The sequence below is a fragment of the Coturnix japonica genome, chromosome 3 (assembly GCF_054131305.1).
Source record: "Coturnix japonica strain WE chromosome 3, WE-NBRP24, whole genome shotgun sequence".
Lineage (NCBI taxonomy): Eukaryota > Metazoa > Chordata > Aves > Galliformes > Phasianidae > Coturnix > Coturnix japonica.
The window spans coordinates 15,857,504-15,884,761 of record NC_140665.1 but is presented as its reverse complement, the minus strand read 5'-3'; the positions used below and the strand labels follow the sequence as shown (position 1 = coordinate 15,884,761).

The 27,258-nt window shown below is 40.3% G+C and overlaps 1 protein-coding gene across 1 annotated transcript in view; it reads right to left on the bottom strand.

Annotated features, from left to right (window-relative positions):
• The window catches only part of LOC107310980 (uncharacterized), a 334,005-nt gene that overhangs the window by 153,156 nt on the left and 153,591 nt on the right, over positions 1-27,258 (bottom strand). The window contains exon 3 of the mRNA XM_085541101.1: positions 3,275-3,449. The gene's annotated coding sequence lies outside the window, so the exon portion shown is untranslated. The remainder of the gene's footprint in view (positions 1-3,274; positions 3,450-27,258) is intronic.

Here is a 27,258-nt window from a genome sequence, read left to right as displayed (position 1 = left end):
GATGTCTGCATAGCAGCAGTAAGGTCATGCTCATGTATTTGTAAAGTAACAGCAACACTAGACTGAGCAGTCAAACAGACAAATCTTTCTGCAAGAGCTTACACAGATAGACACACACAATGACCTCAGAAAAGCTCTGCCTCCCCACTGCCATTCAGTCTCAGTGAGAGCAGGATTTTTTCCACTCTCCTGAGAATTCATCGACTCTACCAACCTGCCTTCAAATAAACAGAAACACTTACAACTACTGAAGGAAAGCCTGAGCAAACCTCTCTGTAACCACTTAAGATTCAAATATGCCAGAGGTTCCTAAGTCATCTGATACTAATTTCTGAAGCATTCAAACAGAACTTGCAGTATTTTATATGCCAGAAACCATAAATACAATGGTTTCTCTTATCAATATCTTCTCTTGCTTAAGGTAGCTTGATAACATTAGTTCAACACTTGCAGTATTCCTCCTTCCTTCCTACAACAGTGTTCAACAGTGATGGGACTTTTCTGCTGTTTAAAGCTCAAGGCGAAACTGCCGTACTAGAAATTGCTCCAGTTGGGAACTATAAGCCAGGTCACACAGGTTTTAAGGGAAGAAATCACGGAAGGCAAACACACGAGAAAACCTGGAACAGGGATAAATTAGTAAATGGCAGAGTTCACCAGAAGGTAAGACTCGTGTGCTGGTCTTTGTGTTTACACTCTTGCTTGTATGGATGCACATCTACTCTGATGTGCTTCTGGGGAGAGAGTAGCTGGGATTCTCAGTTCACACAGTCAGAACTAGTCTGAATATGGGTATTTCAAGTAATGAAGGAAATAGAGAGAATTTAGAGTCACAAAACTGTTCAAATATGCTGATGGATGAAATAGGTGACGCCTAAAGCTGAATTTTAGCTTTGGAAAAGAATGCAAGGTTCAGTACTGTAAGTTTGAGAAATGCATTAAAGATTCTCATTTTAAGCTAAAACCTAGAAGTCCACTGAATTATTAAATTATACAGCTAGATCCAACAGGTATTTAAACACTTCTCTTTGTATCAGACTGGAATCTACAGAGCACTTTGCCTCCCATGAGGCTACACAGGGACGTTTAGTCTGCAGTGAGGTGTCAGGAGAATCAGCTGAGTGTACATGCACAGGGGAAAGACCAGCCAGTGAACCAGGCTCATAGGAAAGACTGAGTCAGTCAGACTCACCAACTGCCTTAAAACATTTCAAGCCCCTAAATTCATATGGCTAATTACAGCTGAGCGATCACAGGATTGAAAACGAATCCCTTTGCAGTCTTATCAAAAAACAAATCCGGGATATTTGATTTAAAGAATGTATTTGCCATCTATTCCAAGAACAGACTTTCAGCTAAAGAAATTCACAGAATTCCAGTTTTGCTGAATGCTGAACTACTCAATTTTAATTTGAGATAGGGATATAAAATAGAAGTTGTTCATTTTTCTCAGCTAGAAAAGGGTTTCTTTATAGAATCTGAAGAATTCAACACAAACTAGTGGTTGTGTTGTCCACTACAGTAAATTAAAATAACATGTATTGAAGCTTTCTTCTATAAGAAACTGGAGCAAATACTTGCATAAATGGGAAAATACTGCTGTGCTGTCCCTGGGTGAAGCAGATTTCAGGGATTCTGTTGTTAAACCAAAAAGCCAAACTTTCCTTTCAGAAAGTTCTAAAATAAATTCACATTCATTCTCGGCCTCAATTGCCCTGTCTAGTTTCCTTTCATCTTAACTTTTCTGAAAATCCCTTTCAAATTTAGGTTGCTTTTCAGATAATAATTTCATAACAAATGATTATGTATTATCTTCATCAGAAATGATGGCATCTGGAGAGCTCAGATGAAGAAATCCAGGTGCATTTCACTCTGTCTGGCAAAAAGGGGCAGCAGCAGGTTCATCAAAACACAACGCAAACCCAGAAATGTCTGGGTCACTGCAATGCAGGCAAGCACAGTTTAGGACAGAACAGAAAAGAAGTATAGTGGCAAGAAGAGCTTCCACCTCCAACTGTGTCCCAAGAAGTCCAACATGGTAGCAAGCAGCCCTGTTGCAGTATTCTGCATCCCCATCTGGTGTCATTTAATGGTTTTAATGAAAGCTCTTGCACATGGTTTTTAAAACAACCCATCTGTTTGCTGGGGTGAATTAAAAGATGTAAATGCAGTGTAATATGCCAAAGAATATAACAGTCTCAACACAAGATCTTACTGTGTCAACCAGCAACAGGTTCCAGCTGGGGCAGCCTCATGGAACAAAGACAGCCCTGGGCTTAATACAAGTATATGCTTCTGAAGTCCCAAACCAAGCAAAAGAGAAATAAAGCTCAAGACCTTGACCAGATGTGCAATACCCAGCCAATGGTGCAGTAAGCATGCTTCCACAGCAACCTAACTAACAACATCGACAGTCCCGATACAAGCAGACATCTGTTTCAGATGGCTAGTATAGGGAATGTAGTCTACAATCACAGATAATGCTTCAGCAGAGCTGATGCTTTGAACCGCCTTTTCCCTCTCTGCTGGTGCTGGCCACAACTTGAATTAGCTCATGTTCTATTTTAGATGAACACGGGCAGAGGCACAGCAACTCAGCTCTGAATTCTGCAACTTAGGAAGGGCCGTATTTCTTGACATGCTCCAGTATAACACCAATATGGACAAGGCTGCAAAGCTCATAGAACACCTGCCGTATTTATCTTTCTGACAATTTCCCACAAAATTAAACAAACAGATGAAAAATAACTAAATCTACAGATTAATAGTTATCGTACTAGGGCCTGCAATGAGAATATGTCAGATTAAAGTATTTAGTACACATTGTCAAGTGCAGAATTAAGACAGACAATAATCATCACCTCTTGACCTAATGACCACTATATATTACTCAAGACACCTAAATACACAACTATACATACATTCTCCATGTCTCCTAATTCACAGAAAAAGCCTAGAATTATCTCGTTTTTCAAAGCTTCCATTTGCCTTCAAAGATGAGGGCAACTGCACATCTCATGAACTTATGTAATCATAGAACAAATAACCACATGCACAAAACGATCTAGATAAGACACCACCCTTTTGGAATGTTTGTTTGTTTTTGGTTGATTATTATTGTTGTTTTTGTGTTTTTTTTTTATAAAAGGGCTTGCTTTTTGTTTTCATTTCTTATTTATCACAGCAAATTCCTGACTTGTGGCTAGAGCTTGCAAGGTGTTACCATCACACAAATTATAGAACGCTCTCTAAATATGGACTAAATCAGACATACCAGAGGCTCTCTTGCGATGATTTTCCCTCGAAGGTCGATTGAGGTGACAGAAATCTTGGAGGCGATTACTCCCATCTTCCTATTACAGACTCAGTGCTCTGATAAAGATTATAAAACTGCAACCATTAAATCTCTGGTCCCCGAATTCCCCTTGAGTATTTTCCTTTGAGATCACCTAAAAGAGATAAACAGAGATATGAAGAGCATGAGATGGAACTGTTCCAACATCAATATTGATAATTATACTTGGCTTTGCATTTATGCTAATATCATTTAAACTTCATTAATAATTGATATAATTACTTGCAAAGTAATCCATAATATAAGCTTTCACTTTACACTTTAGAAAAAAACAGAGTTTTTGCAGCATATGTTCTGTATTACCATGCTGGGAGATGCAGCCTTTGAGAGACTTTTGTCAGACAAATTAAAGTAGAAATGGAAGAAAATGCTCTATATTCACTCATACATTTATATTTCTGTACACTGGTCAGAAACTTCATGGAGCTTAAGTTGTACGTCTTGAGCAGTGACCAACTCTAAATCTGCACGGGGTAGTTACGGAAGTGTTTCTACCCCTTAACTTCAACTAAACAGCACTCATGCTAAATTCAACAGCTACTGCTAGCTTTTGTCTTTTGTTTATCTGTAGAAAGTTTGCCATTTTACTGTAATTCCTTCAAGTGTTTTTCAGTCTGAAACTGCTGGGCCAGCATCCTTACAATAATATTCTCAAAATAAAGTTGCTTCCTTTCTGCAGCTAAAAACAACCCTTTCTAGCAAATAGCATCTACTTCTCCCTCTACTACATGCATGCTTTTTACCTTCCATTGGACATCACAGTTTACCTTCCCTTCTACTAAATTTGTCAAGGAACTACTTTGATCTAATGTGATCCACATGACAAACAGAATAGATCAATAGAAACAGCTGAGAGCCAGTGATAAGTTAACCCTGCCAGGAGTTTTCTTTTGTAGAGTAGTTGCCATTTACTAAATACTGAAATTGAGTACTCATATAACTCATGGTTACATTCACCTCAACAGTATATGATACAGATAACAATATGGTACAGTCTATTTTAAACTTCTTTAGCTCCCATAAGCTTTGTGTGAGTACCTCAGAGGTTGGCCCACAGAGGTGCTAAAATCCTCACATAATATGAAACACGGAGAAGATGAATGACTTCTCCATGATATGCCAGAAAATCTGTAGCAGAGTAGGGACCTGAAAGACATTTTAGAATCATCTGTCCAGTCTGACCTTGAAGGGCTTCCACATCTCTGCACAACCTATGCCAGCCAGTTCCTCACACCCTTACTGTAAAACACTTATTCCTTACATCCAGCCTAAATCTCCCCTCTTTTAGTGTGAAACCATTTACCCTTGTCCTATCACCCTAATCACCTGAATATGAAAAAATCCAAAGTATTCCAAGATTTTAGATTACAGCCCTGCTGGATATTCATATTCTTTTGCTTGTCCCAAAAGCACACTAAGACACACCAGCCTGGTATAACTAAAATGTAGATACTTGGAGTTTTTACTGCTCTGCTTCTTAGAGGGCATAAATTTGTCTCAGCTGTAACATTTTCGCACACTACTTTTCAGGCATAGCTTTATTTTATCACGCATTTTCTGTATTTTGAGCAGAGAGTACACAGAAAACACTGAGACCTGTTATCCTCCCAAGTGCTCCTGGTTCACCTGAAATCAGCCTTCCCAGCTCACCTTAATTGTGTCCTCGTGACTTTGCATTAACTTCAAAGAACACTGTGAAGACCACACAGCTCTTGCTGCAAACAAGCTAGCAGGACAAGTACAACCCCTCCAAATATTGTCAAAGATGCTAGACCACACAGAAGATTCCTGCAGTGCCCTTTGGGCTTAAACATGTAGGGGGTCTGAACAACCTGTTGCTTAGACCAATTCACAGCTGCTCCAAGAATCCCCTGTGTAAGGCATGCGGGGAGTTTCATGCCTGTATGATGAGTGTAGAGCTATAGATCTTACCTGTTGATCAGATAGCCTCATTAATTTTGCCCCAGCTTGCAATGTACCCTCCTCAAAGTTTAACGTAGCAGAGAGAGAGGTTCACACCTGAGTACCTGACAGTTTTCCAGCTAAGGAACTCTCTCAGCTACTATGGAAGTCTCAGGTCCCGGGAGCAGGACCTGCAAGATTGGAAGTTTCAGCCCTATTCATTCCCCATGGCAAGAAACTGCAGCACCATTTGCTTGCTTGAACATAGCAAGACACACAAAGCATAATGACATCCATCTTCGGAAGATTCTGAAGAGAGGGAGGGAGGAAGGCAAGGATGTGAAAATGTCTGGTTTAGAAGCTCCAAAGTTTTCAGCACAGTCAGTGTAGTACAGTACAGTCAAGATTTAGGGAACTGGGTAATGATAAACTATGGAATTCGTGGAGTAACGGAAAAAACACTGATGCAAATGACAAGCATCCAAAGAGGTCTGACAGTGGTATATAAGTGTCAATTTTTTTGCTCTTGGCTCTTCAGGTCAGCAAGTTGCTGCTTCTGTAAAGGCTCCAGATTTGGTTTGCAAAGACATGACTGATGTGCTGTTTGGTTTGGGCTGAAGTAATGAAGAGTGCCATTCATCATTATTCTCTTTATAAATTGTCAACAGGGGTCTCACAGTTGTCTTCAAATGAGTAATCACTAATTAAGTTGTTGTGATTGGTAATAACTATAAGTAGTAATTGTCTGAGCATTCACCACAGCCAGTACATCTGCAGGAATGTTCCAGCTGCCTGAACTCAGCTCTCTGAGATGGCAGTACATTGAAAACTAAATCAGGGGGGAGGGGGAAATAGAACAAGAAGAAAGAAAGAAACTTCTGCTCAAACAGAAGTTTGTATTCCAACTCCTTTGCTACAGAATTTTCTCCTTGGCACAGAAGCCAAACAGAGCAGACCCTGAACCAGATCCCTGCCAAAACTCTGATTAAAGACTCTCTCTGCACCTGCCTGTTATTTCACAGCTACACACCTGCAGACAGGTTTCAAGAGCCTCATTATTGCTCACTTGTCCCCAGCCTCATTCTGACAAACTTCACAGACAAAATACCACACATCCCTTCTCATGACCATCCCAATCTAAACAGACTCTAATAATTTCTCCTTTTTTCCCTGCTCTCTGCTCACCAAATATGTAATATGTAATAATGAACAAAGTTATGGTAAACTGTAATTAGAGTTAATGCAGTTCCTAGAAATAAAATAAAATAAAATAAAATAAAATAAAATAAAATAAAAATCCATGACAGTAGGTAAAAAAACAACAGAAAAAAAAAAAAACCAAACAACAAGGGTATAAATGAACATAGTTGACCTTTTCACAATCCCAGAGCTTCTGTCTAGAAATTCCTGAATGTTTCTGCACCTGGAGAGGCCTCCTCTGCAACCTTCAGCTTTACACAGCCCTTACATTGTGTTTCAGCCCCAAATTTCTGTTCAGAGTTAGAGAGAAATATGAAGGGATCTAGCACTGACTGTATTCACTGCTGCTGCTCCTGCCACTGGCCAGACTGGAACCCTTGCCAGAGCCAGGCAGGGAATAAACTGCTGAAAATCACTGATTTCTTTCAGCTCTGGCCCTCCCTGTAAGCTCTCCTTGCCCTTAGGGGGAAAATAATAAATAAATAAAATCTATTTCTCTTTTACTTGGACCTGTGGTATCTGGGGCAGAAGACAGCACCTGTTTGCATGCACAAGTGGCCAGCGCTCTCCAGAGGGCTTTGATTCGTACTCCAGTTTGTTCTTCACTCAAGGAAATGTAAATATGAATAGTTCTTGAAGGTTGTGTCAAGAACTGAATGGCATAATTGACAGACAACAAGTGGCCACAGCAAAAATCCCTGCCTCAATCTAATGTGCCCAAAGAAGCACTTCCGCACCAAGAACTTGAATATTTTATTTCCTATGGTGTCACTTATGCTTGTAAAAATGCTCATTCCAGTATCAGCTTCACAGTGCTGCTAAAGCATGGGTGGGCATGAATGAGAAAGCAGCGGGTGTTTTAAACAGAAATCACTATGAAACTGTAACAAGGAAATGAAATACTGATGCCTTTGTTTTGTTCTGTTTTGTTAGAAAGTTGTTCTTTAATCCTCCAGACAGAGGGCACTCGAAGATATTGTTCAACGTGCACTACCAAAGGGAATCACAGAGGAAATACTACCAAGTTCTCAGTGGTTACTTAGCCTAAGGGTAGCAAATCTCCAGAAGAAAGGTCTGTGTGCAGCTGTGGCACACACAAGTGACAATTCAGTTAGAGGTGCTGAACCAGACTGAAGAGAAGGGTTCTGATTTGTCTATCAAAAGCTCTAGAGTCATTAGTACAAGATTCTGTGCTATAAGCCAGGACCAAAATGGGAGAGGAAAAAAGCAGACCTTGGATCTGTACCATCAAAGAGAGAATCAAGTTTGCCCTGTGAGTCACAAGTCACAAACCAGTGTGTATTAATCTTTGCCCTGATACATTTCTTCCACCAATCAGACCTAGCACTGTGCTGGTCTAACAGCAAGGATACATCATGTCATTCATGACACATGATGATTCCCAGATGTTCGGAGAGCTGTATTGCCCAGTGGAACAAATGGGTGTTTACAGTAAAGTAAGTACCAAATTTAGCCAAATTGAGGACCGAGTTACAAGTTAGTTATCACTAGAGAACAAAAAAAGAATGGTATATATGGGAGTTCGTATTTCTTGAGTAGGTCCAGAAAGGGGCTCCAGTACTTGTAAATACAGTCACACAGAACAGCTACCAAGACTAATTTGGTGATGCTTCAGTGATACTGGAGTGAGAGCTGCAGTAGGCAAGAAAAACTAACTGAAACTCACATCAGAGAGACAAAGTCCACACTAATGTAATGTAAGGAGCAGAGAATGATAAACTCTCAAACCAGACGCTGCTAAACCCCGGTGAGAAAGTGAGTAACTCCCTGTTGAAGGCTGTCCACCTAGAATTTTTAATGTTCTCAAGGGTCGTTATGACTCTCCGGATCTTCTCTTAATGCATCCTTATTCACAGACATTTAAGCTGGTACTGAATGGAACCATGCAAACCTTAAGCCCATAAGCCCACCCCATTCTTGAGAACTCCATGTCAAAACCAGGAGGCTTGAGCAGCCTATGGAGCAGACAGCACAGCCCCGCAGTGGGGATCTTGATGACCCAGAAAGACTTGCAGCAGCCAGAGTTCACACAACTGCAAAGGGCTGGACATCAGCACTGGCCCTGGATACTTCCATTATGCTGTGCTAGAGCAACAAATTCCTTTTCCATGAAGCACAAACTAGGCCAATTTTTAATCTGGATTGCAGTGCTGAAAACAACCTGCAAAAAACAGGTGGCAGTCTCCTTCACACAAGCCAAAAAAGAGATAAAAATAGAGTTGAATTGCCATTGAAAATATGGTAAAATAATCCTTTTCCATCTGCTAAAGCAAACCTCGTGAATAAGTGAATTAACAGATCTGCACTATCAAACCAAGTGAGCTGGGCAATGTTGGTCATTAATTAATATTAACATGACAGCACTGGATTGCTTGCATCTCTTTCACACATTAATCAAGCCAGAAGCTGAGTTGCACCTTGTGTATCACTCACAAACCCTGCTGGCACACTGCCCATTTCCTTCCTAAAGGTTTACAGCAGAGTCTGCTTGATGAAGATCCTCTGCATTGTGAACACACTGTATTAAAGTCCTTTCCTCTCTGGCTGTTTCAACAGCCACACGTGTTCCCTGTTCAGGCTGTGCCCAGCACATGATATTACTAAATGCATAATGCCATCTCCTCTTTGAAATCAGCCACAAATGACAAATTCAAGATACAAAACTCACGTCATTTACAGAATGAGTTTTTAGAAAGAAAAAAAAAAAAAAAAAGAAAGAAAAAAAAGAAAAAGAAAAAAAAAGATGTTCTTCCAGAAAGATTAGATGTATAGGCCATAATTAATAGCGTGTCCCTGCTGCTGCTATGACAGCATAGCAATGATCACTTGTGCTGGCTTTCAGCTAGCTAGCATGAGCCTGAAGGAAGGATCCTCAGCACCATCTAATTACCCCAGCCTTCAGCCTATTGCTCAAGAGAGCTGCTTATGTGGGTAGACTGTTATAAATACCCCAAGTACTCAGTCATGGAAATGCAGACTGTCCCTCAATCCAAATACAACCAGTTTAATCAAGTCTGAATGTGACCTGTCCCATCCGAAGGAAGAGAGAGTAGCTCTGTTTAAAAAGGGGGAAAAAACAGATATAGGCCAAATCCTTGTCTCTTTTATGCTAATGTAAATATGGAATAACTGAATGAGCATAACTGGAGTGAAAGCTTTTATAAGCAGATATAAATTAGATCAGAAACATCTCAAATTTATGCAGAAGACTATTTGGCATGTTTTAATCAACAGTTACTGGTTAGATGTTTTGTCAGCCCAAACCCAGTGTTTAAGATATCAATTATTTATGTGACTATTCACCAAACAGAGCAGTCACCAAGCTGGACACATCTAACTCACATTCACACAATACTAAGTAGATGGGTGGGCTGAAATGCTGGCAGAAATTTGAATGTGTCTATCTTTGGGACAGTGGTGCAATAAAACACCTGTGATGTTGAATAGAGCTGATCACCATTTCCTCCTCAGGAAATTATGATTGCTATGTCAAATCAATATTAAATGCCCAAAGGGTTTTCCCCACAGAATTAGGTTCAGAACATTTCTGTAGTCTGAAATGTTGAAAGATTTTGACTGAAAACAAACATTTTGACATTTCCAAGTCAGAATGTATACATACGGTTTGTCAACAAAATGACGTTAGAAATCACAAAGGAAGAGGTTTTCATGTGAGATTTATCTTGTACTTCCTGCCTTTTGAAGAAATGTCACAATCGTGTCCAGGCCAAAAAGTTAAGAGGTGCTCAGAAAGCACTAATAATGAATTGCCTCTCCTTTAATCTCACATCAGTTTTGATCTCCATTTGGATTATCCATGATTTTATTCATGCTAATTCCTCTCCTTTTCCAGCCACATGTCCAGATACAGAGATCTGGGCCAGTGAAGACTTTTATTCATGATCCAGTATTAGAAATGTAGGAAAACACAGAATACTACATCACCTTTGAGAATGCTTACTTGGACAAGAGGTTGTATTTTGCACCTCCTAAGGGTGAACACTGGATCCCATTTCAGATTTCTAGCCTGTATTTAGCCCAGTTGGATGGAGCTGATGGATTTCAACATCAAAAATGTTTTAGAGCTATGTGAATTCCTTCCAGCTATTACTTTTCTTGCATGTAAAATGATTCCGCACTCACAGAGCACCTGAATGACAATCCTACTACCAGAGCAGCTAGGATAGCAAAGGACCTGAATGAGTAACCACTGCCAGATCAATTCTTTTAAGACTTTTCTTTTTTTTCCAGCTGCAATGCAGAGAACAGCTGCTTTCTGCAGACTGGGCCATAAGCATTCAGGCAACAGCATATACTAAATCTGTGTGTTAATCTTGAAACTGAACTGCATGGTCAGAAGACTTAAATTTGTCATGCTTTTATTCCAAATTCCTGTATCTATTCACCATGTTGACTCTGGCAAGAAGCTGAATTGCCCAAAGTAATTCTCTTTTCTCAGTATTTCTGGCTTGCTTTCAAGCAAAGAAACTGGAAAGACCAGAATCAAAGAAGTCATTTCCATCTATTCTTCTGTCTTATCAGCAAAAGCATATAGAGTTATCTAGATTGCTGGTGTTTGTGCAACAAATGTTGATTTAAAAAACATAGTATTTATTTTGTGGCTTTGGAAAAATTGACTCAGAGAACATTCTGATGTACATTTGAATACAAAAGTGCATGTATGTATATGCATGTATACTATATAATATACGAAGACTTATGTTTTCTCTGTTACACATCTATCTCTAGCAATGTAATATCTCTTTGGCAATGTATTCTTTTTTTTTTTTTTTTTTTTTAATAATTCAATGGTCCCTTGGAAACAATACATTATCTCAGATACTGACACATTGAAAACAAAAATAAATAAATAAATAAGGATAAAAGTATCTGCCATATGTAGATTGCTAGAGAAATGACCTGAAAAATATGTTGGAATAAATCCTGAAGTTATAATATGCATAATTAAAAAGATACATTTGATTAAATACATATTTAGTTTGGGTGGTGTTTCCAAACTTCAGTTTCAGATCTGAAAGTCAACTCTGTTTATTTCATACTGATTTCTTTTAAACTCATTGCTCAGTCTAGAAATTATTCCGACAGCTGAACATGTCTATGCCTGTGTTTTTTAAAAGCAAACAAGCAAAATGACCGGAACTCCATTACTGGAGTTCAATGTTGCTAACATTTTCAGTGACTGAGAAATAATTTCTAAAGCTGTATTAAGAATATAATACTTCCTGCAAGAGTTGCCTTTCTGATGACCTCCCATGCCTTCTAGCCCACATGACACCATATTTATCCATTGATGTTTCTCATTAATTCATCAGAGGAGCTGACTTTACCAAACACAAGGTAAATCAGACTCCTCATGCTCAGACTCCTTCTCAGCACATCAGGTTAAGGTAGTTTGATTTGGAGAATCTTAAATTTTTGCCTCCGTGTCAGTCCTGAAAAGTACAGGTAGTCTGAAGAAAGGATAACATAACAAACATTCTACAAAATATGCATTATTATATATATATGACATTCCTGATTAAAAAACCTAAGTGTATTTTAAAAAAGGTAAATGAAATGGACATAAATAGGAATGTTTTCACTGGAAAAAAGAAGTTACCATACATTTGTAAGTATTAAAACATACAGATATGTAACTTTATTTCATGAGACTAGAAATGGTACTACTGACATGAGGGTTAACTTTCAGATAACCGTAGATGTGCTTGTTGATTTCAGCCCACAACAAAAGAGTATCTCCCTTAGAGAGAAATCTATTTCCTCCATTAGTAAGCACAGTGCTCTAATTTTAAGAGGTAAAGAGCATTCCTAGTGTTAATTGTTGTGCTGCTCTGTGTATCCTAAGATGTTCTGAATCTTAGGCACCAGCTCCTACAGAGTGGCACCTACTACACAGCATTTTATGATTTTGTGGGAATAAGATGAACAGGTCTTGCTAGTGGTCTGTTTTCTGTAGATCTAAGATACATTCTGCTAGGGAGCCACCGAGCAGGAGACACCTTCATCTTCAAGAGCTTGTGGCTTGTGCAGGAGTGGGACTGTCAATGTACCTCCTGCAACATCACACATCAGAAGCAGGAATGCAAAGCGGACTGGAACTGTGGGTCCTTGTATTAGGTTCAGATTATCCTACCATGTGAAACCTGCATCATTACTACAAGATGCATCCCATCTTGTCTCTGCCTCCTCAAGTCAACTGCACACTAATGAGGAAGGAAAGGAAGCCCTCTCCTTCAATGAGAGAGCTGGTGTAGAGCAAGAGCAAGAAGATTCAGGAGTTGGATCTTCTCGTTTCCCAGCTGTGCAGTCTTCAGAAGCTCACAGTGGCAGGCAGGGCCATGAATCTGAAAACTGGATCATTGGAATCATTCTGAGTTCAACCTACCATCCCATATCATCATCCCTATTGGAAGTACCCTGACTACATTTTCCCACAGACAGGAGAAACAAAGTTTTACATCATATAAAGCTAGGAGCCTTTCACTAAGTAGACTGAGAGCCAACTTCCTGGCCTCTTAGGTAAGCAATATAGGAAATTTCACTGTACTTCAGAAAAGTTTGAAATACAATGGCTTTTGGCAATGCTTAGGCTTGGTCTAGTATCAGAGCAGTTTGTGAACTTTAGAGTATCAAACTGTGGCCAATTAGTAGAAAAAAATAGATGAGACTTAGTCAGCTGCTCTGGGATTTTCTTCTAATGTTTTCTCTTTGAACTTTCCCTAGCCTATATCATCTTGTAATGCTACTGCCTGTTATTTGCAATTGTTGTTAGAGCAGAGCTGGCCCCACTGCTATTGTTAAAGCTCAGTCAGTATTTCCACTATAAATGTTTTTTTACTGCAGATTCCATGCAAGTGTGTGATTTTAACTTACTCTAGACAGAAAGACAGTTTTTCTTAACCTGGAAATGGATGTGTTTTTTAAACCTGTATGGTCATTTTGTTATTAATGCAAGGCACCGTAAAACAGGAGATATCTAACCCACACTATTACATAAAGATTTTGAGGGTAGATAACCCCAATTGAATAACAGATTCCTTCATAGCAACAGGCAGTGATTTCCAGACTTAGTCCCAAAGCAGTATTGGCAGCTCCCTGCATGCTATCCAAGAAACTGTTGCTATCAAGCCTTATTATTCAATAGTGGGTGGATCACTTCTGAAAAATGAAAATCTGAAGGGAAGGTATAATTAACTGCAACAATTTCAGTTTGAAAAAAAAAACAACCAACCCTCATATTTCAAAATGTGCTGTGCACACAACCAGTGTGCAAGAGACAGTGCAGTCCCCAGGGCAGATTATGAAAACGATTTCTGACATTGGGCAGGAAACAAAACACAATGAAATCAAAATCCTGCACATCTGAACTTCTCTACAAATTAAGTACTCTGTGGGATATCTCTAAGGCAACTGAATGCCCCTTACAATGAATAATCACCAAGGAATTATTTGTAAAGTCCCCTCATTATACACCCACACACATCTTCTTTCCCAATGAAGGAATAACTCTCTGCTGTCTATCTTTTGCCTCCCTCTATTGGAAAGAAGCCTCCTCCGCAGGTAGGAGAAGCAAAGTGCCATGCTGGTGCCTAAGTTCTAACTATTCTGCAGGTGGGACACACTCAGCCTTGTAAGATCTCCTCTTGCAAGAACTAGGGTCAGGGAGACCCCTTTCCCCCCATAGAAAACAGCTGCAATCAAAGAGGAGGAGACCAAGCAGAAAATACAGACCACATATATTTCACAGAATGAATGCTTGTGAGCTACCATGCTTATGAATTTGAAAATGTCTTTGCATTACATACAATAATAATAAAAAAACAACAACCAGCAATAATTTTTAAGAGGAAAAATCAAAATATCTCCTGATTGCTTATGGTTTAACTGTCAGATAATAACTGGGTGGATATGAACCAATTTGTGAAGTTTCACTCCAAATAATTCAAAAGCAAAATTCTTTTTCAACAGCTATTTGCCCATCCCTATTTCCAGCTTTAAGACTCAACACACGCACAACACATGCACATACATTTGCTCATACACACACCCGCACACCTGGTACTCCATTAGGACTGACTTGGCAAGGCCCCAGGAACAGTGGATTTTAGAGCCAACACCCATTTCTCATACACAGGACAATCCCACACCTATGGCTATGCTTTCAACCTACCTAAACACATGAGGTATCTGCAGAGTGATTTCCTTGAATTGTAGGTAGTATGACCATGGTGATAATGTACACAAGTAAGACCGGGACAAGTTCAGATGATTGCCATCTGCCAGAATCAAGCAAAATAGCCGTGTCTTCCCATCATCATTAATTGGTGTTTTACAGGTCTGATACCAAAGAGACTTCCCATGCTTTCCATTTTGAAAAATACTCTCATATTATTTAATTTACCAAAAAAAACATTACTCCTGGAGGTAAACCCTCCTTAAGGTGGGAACATTTCATCCTGGCTTCTCCAGTTCGTACTTTTACCTCTCTCAATAGGATGAATAGCCCTCTCTCTCTGAAGCTGTTATATACATGGTAGGAAAATCCTCTAAACCATCCTAACAGAACAAGCTTAAACAGAGCCAACAGGATTTTAGTATTGGCTTTATCAGCAGGTTAATTCTATTGCGTAATTCAAATGACTGACAATCAGCTATAGAAGAACAAAAGATGTGTATAACAAAAGAGAGGAACTTTTCAAGTCCTATGACATGATTCTCTGTTGTTTTTGGCTCAAACTTTTAGTGCCATAACAACACAGAAAAAAAGACAGGGAATGTCCATGAGCTAAGGTAGCGTAACTGCCTTGATGGAGCAGAAACCTTTCTGTCCAACAGCTGTATGACTGATGTCACCTACCCTTTTGCTTTCTTGTCCACATGCTAACAGTCTGACACTATTCTAATGCTTCTCATTTCGTATTTCCTCTCAAAATGCAATAGATCATGCTTTCATTCACTCAATTTTATTTTATTTTGCAGATGGAATCTATCTGGAAATAAATCATTAAAAAGAGAAAACACCAAGTTGTGGAATGACTGCAAGTGCTTGGAAGGAATAGACTCAAAGAGCATATGCTATTTATCTCGTATTACTCCACTTTTTTCCAAATGTGTTTTTATATAACATGACAGGTTATCACTTCTTGCCTTTGGCTACAGATGGGTAGGACTGCAAACAATCAAATGCAAATCAAGAATAGTCTACAGCAGACGCACTATTGTATTGTCATGGCATCACTCCTACTCACGCCGATTAATCAAAGCACTCCCTTTGGTTTGGTTATTTGGATGGAACAGCTGGGTGGAGGAGCGTGTGGGTGGATGGCTGGTTTCCAGCAAAGCAAATGCTCTCCTTGGGAGACGTCCCTTACGACAAGGAATTCCTCATGACATCATGGTCTGCTTGACACTGGAGTGATGTGCTTGAGCTGGAACTGTTCTTGCTGTGTTTTATAACAGCCAAAATAGGATGAACAAATCCTACAAGAATAATCAATACAGAGGCGTGTCTGTACTTATTCCTTCCTTTCTCAATAGTAAGCTGTGCTTCAGTAAAAGCAGCCTCCAACCCCACAGAAAGTGTAAAAACCAGATACACATATTGACCATGATTAACAGAGCTTCTAAGAACAAAATACTAAGTCCAAAATTTTTTTTTTCTTTAGCCACATCAATTAAAAGAAATCACCTTCATACAACCTCATGACATAGCTACTTGTCTTTAAGAAATAATTAAGTAGTTTTAAAATCAAGTCAAACACGATGTGGATTTGAAGATACCATCAGTGACCTTGACGAGGGGGTAGTGGCCACCGTCAGAAAGTTTGCTGATGATATAAAGTTGGGAGGACTGACTGACATGCCTGAAGGCTGTGCTGCCATTCAGTGAGACCTGGACAGGCTGGAGAGTTGGGCGGTAAGAAACCGGATGAGGTTTAGCAAAAGCAAGTGTAGAGTCTTGCACCTAGGGAGGAAGAATTGCATGCACCAGTACAGGCTGGGGGAAGACCTGCTGGAGAGGAGCTCTGCTGAGAGGAACCTGGGTGTCCTGGTGGACAACAGATTGGCCATGAGCCAGCAGTGTGCCCTAGTGGCCAAAAAGGCCAATGGCATACTGGGGTGCATTAAAAAGAGCGTGGCCAGCAGATAGAGGGAGGTGATCCTCCCTCTCTACTTTGCCCTGGTAAGGCCTTACCTGGAGTACTGTGTCCAGTTCTGGGCTCCCCAGTACAAAAAAGACAGGGATCTCTTGGAAAGAGTCCAGCGGAGGGCCACAAATATGGTGAAGAGCCTGGGACATCTCCCCTGACAAGTCACACTAAGTTGTGAACACATGACCTCTAACTCCTGGGTAGAGCTATAGGCAGGAGCTTTCATTCCAACTTTCCGTGGTTCATGTGGTTTAGGATAACTGTCATGAGTGACTCCCACATACTCTGGTCATTTCAGTTAAAGCATTTGTGAAAGAACAGGTGGATACAGCTACACACACCATACCTGGAGCTATGAAAAAATATTATGGGATGATATTATGAGAAGAGCTGAAATGACATGATGGAGAAAAAAAAAAAAAAAGCAACCTTGAGTCAGAATGTTAAAGCTTCTGTTCTCTGGAAAGGACAAAATTAAGGCAGAGCACACAAAACTTTGCTGACACGCCATAACCTGTGATTAACAAAATCAAATTTCCACGCAAAATGTTATGTACTAATAAAAATTGTGTATAAAAGTTTTCTGTAAATGAGAGCATTATGGGAGCCTGTGCTGTGACCAAGCCTCTTTCTAGGATCTGTGCAAAATGAGTTTGGAGAAACAGATGAAATTTGGCTACTGGTAAGAAGACTTCCTTATTCTGCACTTCAGAACAGGCTGTAAGCCCAAACACCAAGTCACAATACAACAGTATCACATGATAAGCAAAATTACAACACATAATGACTTCTATCACTCAATGGCTGTGTAAAATGAGCTGAAGTATTTTCTTTTTCTGAAAGTTTCTGTTAGGATAATAATTTCAAAATGAAACACTCTGCCCCAAACCTAAAGCAACTAGAAACAGTTCCTTTTAATCAAGCTATTTATTTCACATCATACACGATAGATTTGATCAAAATTTGCAGGAAGAAGCAAAATACATCTAAACTTTTATCTGTGTAATTCACCTTTCTCCTTGCCCAGGCTGTATTGTACAACTCTTCAGCACTGTGCTACACAAGCACACCTCCAAAGTCCAACACACCTTTCAGATTATGGTTTGAAATGAAAAACACACTCACAGTCTTACAAACATAGACAAGAGCCTAAAAAGTCCCAGAGGAGATATGGATCCTGTGTCATGTGGGAGGAACACAGACAGTCAGCTCAAAAAGGAACTTGGTCTGAGCAAGACTTGTTGGATGAGCGGCAAGCCAGAGGAATCTCTTTGCATCTTAGAAGTACATACTCGAGAGGTGCACCCACTGCTAATGCCTTCCCTAGCGGTTCCCAGGTGTGCCCAGTTTAGCTATTTAGCAGCTCCAGAAGATGAAAACAAACTCTGGCATGGGAAAGAGGTAACACCACAACACTAAATTCCTTTCTTAATCCCTGATATTTAAGGGATCGTTTTAATCCCTGAAGCATAAGATTCTTGATTCATGACAGCACACTCTCTATATTTGGGCTATTTGTATTATTCTATCCATGCACAGAGTTATATTCTCCCCAGTAGGAGCTCTATGAGCAACAAAAGCAGCGCGGGTGATGGGCAATTTGAAGCAATGCTTCCTCCTACCATTCCCATCTCTCCTTCTAATTTAATCAGCTTATTTCCCCGCCATTTTCTCAGCCTGCTATATCATGCTCTACTCTCCAAGACACGCTATGGCTAAGACTCACCTACATGCTCTCACGGGCACCTTAAATCACGCTCTGGCTCCGGGGCGTGATAGGAGTACCGGCATGTACCAACTGCCCCCATCAAACCCGGCAGCACTGTGCACAGAGGTTGTGCAACCCCATTGTTTCTGCTCCGTGATCTCAGGCATCCCTATAATCTTATTATATGACTCCTGGGTGGTTTGCGTGCGTATTTTCACTTGAGTTTTCTGCGCTGTAGGTTGAAAGAAGTGTGTAAAAAAACTATTACTTGGTACTGGGAGGGGATTAAAAATAAATACAAAGAGATGCGATGAGCGCCAGAGTGCAGGACCCACACTGGAGCATACGTTTCTTAAGGGAAGTTATTTGCAACCAGTTCCTAGGAAAATCATTGTGGTTTTGCTTGTTTTTGAAAGGAGCGCTGCCTATGAAAAGCTTCAGGTGAAGTACGGGTTCTTATATTTCAAGTTTGATACAAACTGAAGCAAAACTTTGCACAGAGAATTACTGGGACCACTCAGAGGAGAAGGAGTTCACTGGGTGGCTGCACTCAGCTGACATCAGCTGCTCTGTGTCCAGGCTAAGACTGGTGACCAAGTGGTGTCCCTCAGGGGGTCTGTCCTGGGACCTGTGATTCTTCAACACCTTCATCAGTGACATGGACAGTGGGATTGAGTGCACCTTCAGTAGGTTTGCTGATGACACCAAGCTGAGTGGTGCAGTTGATAAATTAGATGGAAGAGAAGCCCAGAATGTGGACAAGAACTTAATGAGGTTTAACAAGGCTAAGTACAGGGAGCTGCATTTGGGTCAGGGCAATCCCAAATATGAGAACTGAGTGGGAACTCACTGAGACCAGCCCTGTGGAGAAGGACTTGGGGGCTCTTGTGGGCAGAAAGCCATACATGAGCCAGCAGTGAGTGCTTGCTGCTTGGAACACCAACCATACCACAGGCTGCATCAGCTGGCCTGTAGGGAGAAGAAGGGGATCACCCCCTCTAGTCTGCCCCTCATTGGGCCTCATCTTGTACTGGGACTCTCAGCACAAGAAATATGTGGAGCTGTAGAAGATGCTCAGTGGGCTGGAGCACCTCTCTTACAAAGATGGGCTGAAGGAGCTGGGCTTGTAGATTCTAGAGAAGGTTCTAGGGGACCTCACTGCAATCTTCCAGTACTTAAAGGAGGCCTGCAAGAAAACTGGAGAGGGCTCTTTACTATGGCATATAACAATAGAACAAGGGGCAATAGTTTTAAACTAAAAGAGGGGAGATTTAAGTTAGATATGAGGAGGAAATTCTTTACACAGAGGTGGTAAGGTTTTGGCACTGCTGCCCAGAGAGCTGTGGGTGCCCCATCCCTGAAGTGCTCAAGGCCAGGTTGGATGGAGTCCTGGGCAACCTGATTTGGTGAGTGGCAGCCCTGCCCATGACAAGAGATTGGGAAGAGGGGGGCTTCAAGTTTCCTTCTGACCTGAACCATTCTACACTTCTACAAGTAATTGCACATGAAGAGACTTGGCAGAAAGAGAGAAAGGGAAAACAATAAAGAAGTCGATTGTGTCAGTTTCCGCATATCAACAATACAGGGACTACTCCATGTTTTGATAATTTGCATAACGTGTCTGGAATAATGCATACCAGCAAGCTTTGTAAGATTACAAGGAACCCTGCCTGCTAGTGACTCCCATAAAAATGCTTTTGTCAACTGAATATAGTTGCGAGCAAGATAAAGGATTTAAAGGCATCCTGACCTGAGGAGAAAGAGCGCACTCAATTTCCAGACCTTAAAATTGTGCTGAGTTAAGCTATTGGCAACAGAAGTGTTAACAACTGGTTAAGACATTAGCAGCAACAACAAGGTACAGGATTTAGATTCTCAGCATTATTAGTCACCATCCTTCTTTAGAGAATGTGGCTATGGCATCTTTGAGGTTTCATAGCATGGCTAAATTTACTTATGCCTTCCTCTAGTTTTCCCTGCTTAACCTGAAATAAAATGTATATGCCTCAGCACTGGTGTAGGAGTAGGAGACCCAGAGCTCTTCCCCTTTATTCTTCTTATAACTCACCTATATTATTTATATGTGCTTTCATTTATACAAATGTATTTACATTTCTTTTTCTACATGCCTTTTTAATATAACACACAGAGATCTAATGGGACATGTGGGAGAAGAGCCCAGAAATCCCAGGCTATTTCTGTACTCCAGGACCTTATTCACCCCAGCTCTTGGCTTCTCTGTGAGGACCTCCAACAGAGGCAACAGCTGAAGACAAGTGCAGTAATTTTCTTTGGAATACAAAAAGGCCTGTGAGGAATTCAGCAGACACCAATGCTAGAGGGATTCTGGACAGCAGATTATACATCTGCCTGGAAAATCTAGCAATTTAGGAAGGCGACTTCTGCTGTGTTTTTTTCCTTCATTCCTCCACTTATTCTAAAAAGAAAAGCAGTTCATCAGATAAGGTCATCAGAGCAAAGGAATAGTTAAGTCAGGCAAGAGTTACTGTGCATCAGTAGCATAGTGGACTGTAGTAGTGAAACACCTACCAGCAGACTTAGTGTCAGCTCTGGGAAGCAGGACAACCCCCTCCATGCTCCCATCCCTCTCAAGCACAGACTACACGGCTTCTTTCCTGACCCCCTTTCGCTTCCCTTTTCTGAAAACACTGGAGAAGTAAAGAGCAGCAGCAGCCATAAAATTGATCCTTTTTGTGGTTTTATGTCAAAGTGTGTGATCTCAAGCAAATTAAAAATACACCATTTTTGGTCACAAGTTGGCAGGTACAGCTTAAATGAGGCTGTTGCAGTGGAAGTGAAATAGACAGTCTAAAAGGGATGGCTGGCACAAATGACTTAAACAGAAAGCCTTGTGTTTACTTGTCCAGGATCAAGCAAACCTTGTCGGCATAGACACTCTCCTATATATATTAACCTACTTCATTACACAGAGTCCTTGACCGTAGTAAGTGAAACATTACCAATGGGAAATCCATACAAGTTGGAAGTCATGAAGTGGAATGCCTTGATTTATTTTTGCCTCTCTCCTCCCTGGAGCCAATTAAAGAGTAAACAGTATTTTACCTTTACTGAAATTAATTATTTGTAAGATTTCCGCCTTCAGGCTTCCCACTCAGTGCAGAATAACATACCTACCCTCACGAAAAAAGAATCCTTAAATTCCAGAGAAAACACTTTAGCACCTTTTGCCTGGCCCAAAGAAAATAGTTCATAACCCAGAAAATCATTATTAAGAATAATGGGAAAGGAAATGGTTAGAAAAGTAGTTTCTGAAAATCCAACAGCAGAACCAAACAGGAAAATGTCTGGGTTTTGCATCTGTATCCTACAAACGGTCACTTTCTAGTCAGCTGTCTGCTTTCTTGACATGTGAATTTCAGGCTTTATTTCTTCACACGGATTAAGCCTTTTGGGTTTTGGGGGCTGTTTTCAGAAAGAAAAACATGGAGATTGTTTACAGATAGAGAACTACGACAAGAGTTCCCTAAGTTAGTATAGAGGTTCGAAATAAAATCACTACTGAGGGAAACAACAACTTGTTCATTAGTTCCAGAGACTTTGGAATTCTTGACTTTTTTTTCTACATCATTAAAACTTAAGCACATTATATATTTTCACCAGCATTTATGCATTATTATGTTTAGTTAAAAAAAAAAATCATACTTTTTTTTTTTTTTAAAAAAAAAAAAGCCAAGTCTAATAAGAAGTCAAAGAGCAACAGTGATTTTTGTTTTGTTTTCTTTCCTGAACCATTAATGTTCATTAAGAAAAGATTATTTCCTAAGAAACCTGTCAATCGTTTCCTTTTGTATTCCATAAAATCTAGATCAGAGAAGATAAATGCTGTTAGAGGGATGTGTAATCTAGCAGGCAGGACAAGCAGAGCTCCAGATTAGAAGCTGAAGCTCATCTCATTCAAGTAGGAAATACTTTTTGTTTTGTTTGTTTAAACAAATGAGAATAACTTCTCCTGGGTCTTGTAATTCTATCATCACTTGGAATCTGAAATCAAGATTGGATGCCTTTCTAAAATATGCACTCATTGCTCAATTGCAGATTAATGTCACTGATATTTCGTGTACTTGGTAGGAAAAAATATATATTAAAATAGCAAGGTCAAATTCTTTGGCTTCTTTTACACCACAGGTCAAAGCAGACAACCATATTAGTCCCTGAGGAATTTTGAATTCATTGCCATCATCAACAACAGTAACAATTAATTAACACGCATCTGTATTCTTGGATTTAAATCCTGTTTGCAATCAGTGAAGGGGATATGAATCGCATGAAAACCATCAAGACAACAAATTGTTTGAATCTTTGCACAAACCATATTTTAACAATTCTCCCAGCGCTGATTCCTTACCCTGGTACAAAGTAATTGCCATCATTACCATCAATTATTTTCTCTTTAGATAGATAACATATATCTACCACATGTTTTGCACACAGTAGAAGAGAGGTTCTTTCAGCGGTATCTGCCAGATTAGGTTCATATATTCAGAAGTCGTTGGAATGAAGACCATCCATCAAACAACTCATAAGGGTAGGGACACTGGAGACGGCACAAAAATTAAACTTCCACAGGTAAAGTTTTCCAACAACATATAATCTGGGCCAGGTTGCCACTGTTCAGTAAAGCCCCATCTAAGGTGTACAAGCAGTAAGCTTAAGGAATGTAATTAAATCATGGTGATCCCAAGAGTGGGCTTGTTAATCGTGTTGATAGAGCTATAAACTTGTGCTGCAGAAACAGAGCTCATGATGTTGTTCCAGGTAGATGAATCATCTCCACAGATGTTGGCTTGGGAATAACAACACTTACAGGCTTGCTTTAACCTCTGAGTGAGCTTGTTTAGTACTAGGTTGAGTCAGGTATTTTGAGTAAGGTATTGGTTGTGATTTATTGATAACGTCCTCCAGAGAGAATGAAGATTAACAGAATCACAGACATTAAAGTTGGAAAAGACCACTAAGATCATTGTGTCCAACCATCAACCCAACCCCACCATGCCCACTAACCATGTCCCTCAGTGCCATATCTCAATATTTCTTGAACACCTCCAGGAACAGTGACTCCACCACCTCCCTGGGCAGCCTGCACCAATACCAATACCTCACCACTGTCTGAGAAGAAATTCTTCCTAATATCCAACCTGAACCTCTCCCAGCACAACTTCAGACCATCACCTCCCATCCTAGCACTGGTAAGTGGCAGAAGAGGCCAACACCCACCTTGCTGCAACCTCCTTTCAGGCAGCTGTAGAGAGTGATGAGATCTCCCATGAGTCTCTTCCAGACCAAACAATCCCAGCTCCCTCAGCCACCCCTCTTAAAGAGTGGGCAGACAAGTGGGGTGAGAGGTGCTGAACCTTGTATCTTTTCTTAGATTTCATTTTTCCCCTACTTGAATGGACAAACGGAGTCAAACACAAAGATACCATGGAGCCAGTGTTTTAGTCCAGCATCAGGTAAGTTAGCACATCACTCACCTCTGCTGTAGCAGTGGCATTGTCAGGCAGGATGAATAGCTGGAATAACACTAAAACTGCATTCTAAATCATGCCTATCATGCAGATTTCTTCAAAAGCAGATTGAGGAGACAGCTAAGAGCTTTGCAATATCAGATCCTCTTATCACACAACATCGCTAGCACTAGCGGAATTGCCCAGAATTCCCTGATGTTAATTTTCTAACCAGATCAACTGTCTCCTATATCCATACCAGTTTTTGAGCCTCTTAACTTCAGGACTAAATTTGCAAGGAGTTCCATAGTAGTAAATCCTTTTGGTTCTGAAGCAACCACTGCACTGCATACATTTTTGGCAACATAAAAATTGCTGTAATGGCCAGCTGCACCTCTGAGTCTGCCATTTGAGAGGAGGATAAAGACTTGGGTGTTGTTTAGTCTGGAGGAGAGGAAACTGAGGAATGAATGTGACAAGAGTCTTCCAATATGCAGGGACTTCTAAGAAGAGCAGAATGATTGATTGATCTTCATAGTCAGCGGAAGAGGAAAGAGGAGGGATCAGCATAATCTCTAGCAAAGACAACTTAGATCAGATATTAGAAAAACATTTCTGCTTCAGTGGTGAAATACTGGAACAAGCAACCTAGGAGTGTGGAATCTCCTTCACTGAAATTATGCAGACAAAGTTTAGATAAATACCACTTGAACAGGCAACCTAGAAATGTGGAATTTCCTTTGCCAGAGTTTTAAAGAAAATGTTAAGACAAATGTTTGGTGGGTACGGTTTAACTACATCTGATCCTTTTTCATCCAGCTCAAAGACCTCCAAGAATCCTCCCAGCTCTCAATTTCTATGACTCTGATTTATAGGACAGCGGTTAACACTTGTGCAATGCCTGCGCCCACACCCCACTGCATGAAGCACTGAATGCACTCATCACGAGGGTGCCCCAAGCTAAATGAACATGGTTATTAAGAAAACAAATGGAAAACAAAAATGAAGGCTTGACCAAGTCTTTGCCTATACGCCTAACTAGCAGCAGAAAGACAAGTATCTCTTGGATCATGGAACTCACAGACCAGTCACCTCAACAGTGGGTCATTTCCCATCAGCCAGCAGCACCTGTAGTAGGCTCACACCACAAACTTTATTAGAGCTTTGTTACATTCTTCCTCCCATTTTCCCTTTATGTAACAGAAGAAAGAACAGGTAGGAGACAGCTGGGGAGCAATCAATTGCATCTTTCCCAGCATGGCCAAAGTTACATATTTGCATTTCAGTTTTTTGCTTTTTTCCTATTACAGACCTCCCTGCACTACCATAAAAAACACAGGTTCTAATCCCCTATTAACTGTATTTAGCAAACCTCAAGTGTTTCCTCCATTCACAATCTGGCTGTGCTTCAGCCCTGAAGCAAATTTCAGGTGGCTGTGGTCTAAACATTAACTCTGGTCTGGAGCGATTTGAATTACAAACCAAACAGGCTGTAAATGGAATCCTAAAGTGCAGTCAGAACTCAAGTCTGGGAACCTGGCTTTGTTCTCCTGAGCCTGCAAACCTACTCTTGCACTGCTCCTCAGGCAGTCAAAAAATGGGTCGTTATTCACAGAGAGGAAGCACAGGTGTTACATTAAAGGACTGCAAAGGGAGCCATTTGGTACCAACAATATAGATTTATTACTCATAAATTTTTAAAATTTCCTTGTGTTTTGTGATTAAAAACACATCATACTTTGATTTCCTAACCACCTCCTGTGTTTTGCTTCCAAATTTTTGACAGCCAGTTAATTATGAAGTTTTGAACTTGTTTGCCAGCGTCTGCTGCACACGCATTTTCTGTGTTGCAGCTCAGAAAAAGTATTCAGCCACAAGTACAACCCTTTTATAAAGCTGCAAAGTCTAAGACTTGATGTGTGCTTTAATTACTCATGCTCTTGAACAATGCAGAAGCATCATCTGTTACACAGGAGACATTAGTATGCCCTCATCCTCGTGAAAAAGCAAGGACCAAAATTTAGCTCCTCTTAGTACTTTGCTTACACTGAGAAGTTAGAAGAAACATAAAGGGAGTGGAAAAAGAATGTGACTCTATGCAAACATTCGGCACTGCATTTGCTTTTAATAGGATACAAGAGGAGATCGGATTAGGCACTTAAGTTACTAGACATAAGAAAAGTTTTAAATAAGAAAAGAGCTACAATTTTAGGCAACAAACCAGCTATTATTTCTCAAGAAGGAAGCTGCTTATATGATAAAATACAGTTGGACACAAATTATCAGTCACTGAAGGTACTGAACTCCGGAACGTTTCGTAATCATGATGACAGTAACTACCTTTATATTGCAGGTTGAAGTCAATGACACTTCTCAGGTACTGGAAATCAGGCATGTGCTTCAACAGCCTCCCAGATGTCAGAAAAGGATAAAGCACGTGCTGATGTAAACTGCTGAACAATGTCCTCCACTACTGCTGTGGCCATGGGGTAGCATGAATTTACTAGCAGACCTAAGTTGTCCCTGAAGCACTCATTCTATTCTGGGTTTATGTTACATACTAGTCATTCTGTCTTTTTATAGCACAGGAAATATTTTCTGCAGAAAATAGGGAAGAACACAATGATCCCCTTTGAAGGATCCTCCTCTCTTTCCATCTCAGCTCTAATATTATACCATACGCTGACTGCTGTTGGACAATCAGTTGTTTTCTTCAAAGTCATCCTCCCACATTTAAGTAACTCTGTGTCTGAAGTTTGCTAACCTTGAAGGATTTTCCACAGTTGCACAAGCCATGACTGAATGAGGTTGCTCTCCAGATACTGCTTGTGGCCAAAGTCAACACAGAATAGTTTGATTTCTTTCAAGATACAACAGAGGTAAAATGAAGCCTGCATTCTCAAGCAATCCACACTGTAGGCACATCTAATAAATAAATAAATCTTCTGTGAACTACTTTGTTTGATTAGCTTCCTCATACAAAGAACATGTAGCAACTGACTTGTAGCCATGGGTTTGAGACAAGAGTTTTGATTCAAAGCTTGGCTCCAGTGCAGGGAAAGGACAATGTAAACAGGACCAGACATAGTACTGGAGGAATGTAACCATTCATGAACATTTGTGTTCTAAGCACTTGTTTCTCTCAATGGGCCTAAAGGCCTTTTTTGCTTGCTGTGTGCTAGGATTAGTCCTTAGGATGTTTTATATGTGGGGACACATACAAAACACCTGATTTCACATCCATATCATAGAACATCCCAAGTTGCGAGGGACCCATAAGGATCATCAAGTCCAATTCCTATGCAGCTACAGAAAAGATATGCTTACATAAAACAATTATCTTATTTACTGTTCCCTGATCCTTCTGCATCAGGTGCTTAAATTAGATGTTGCATAGATGGAAATACTACCCCA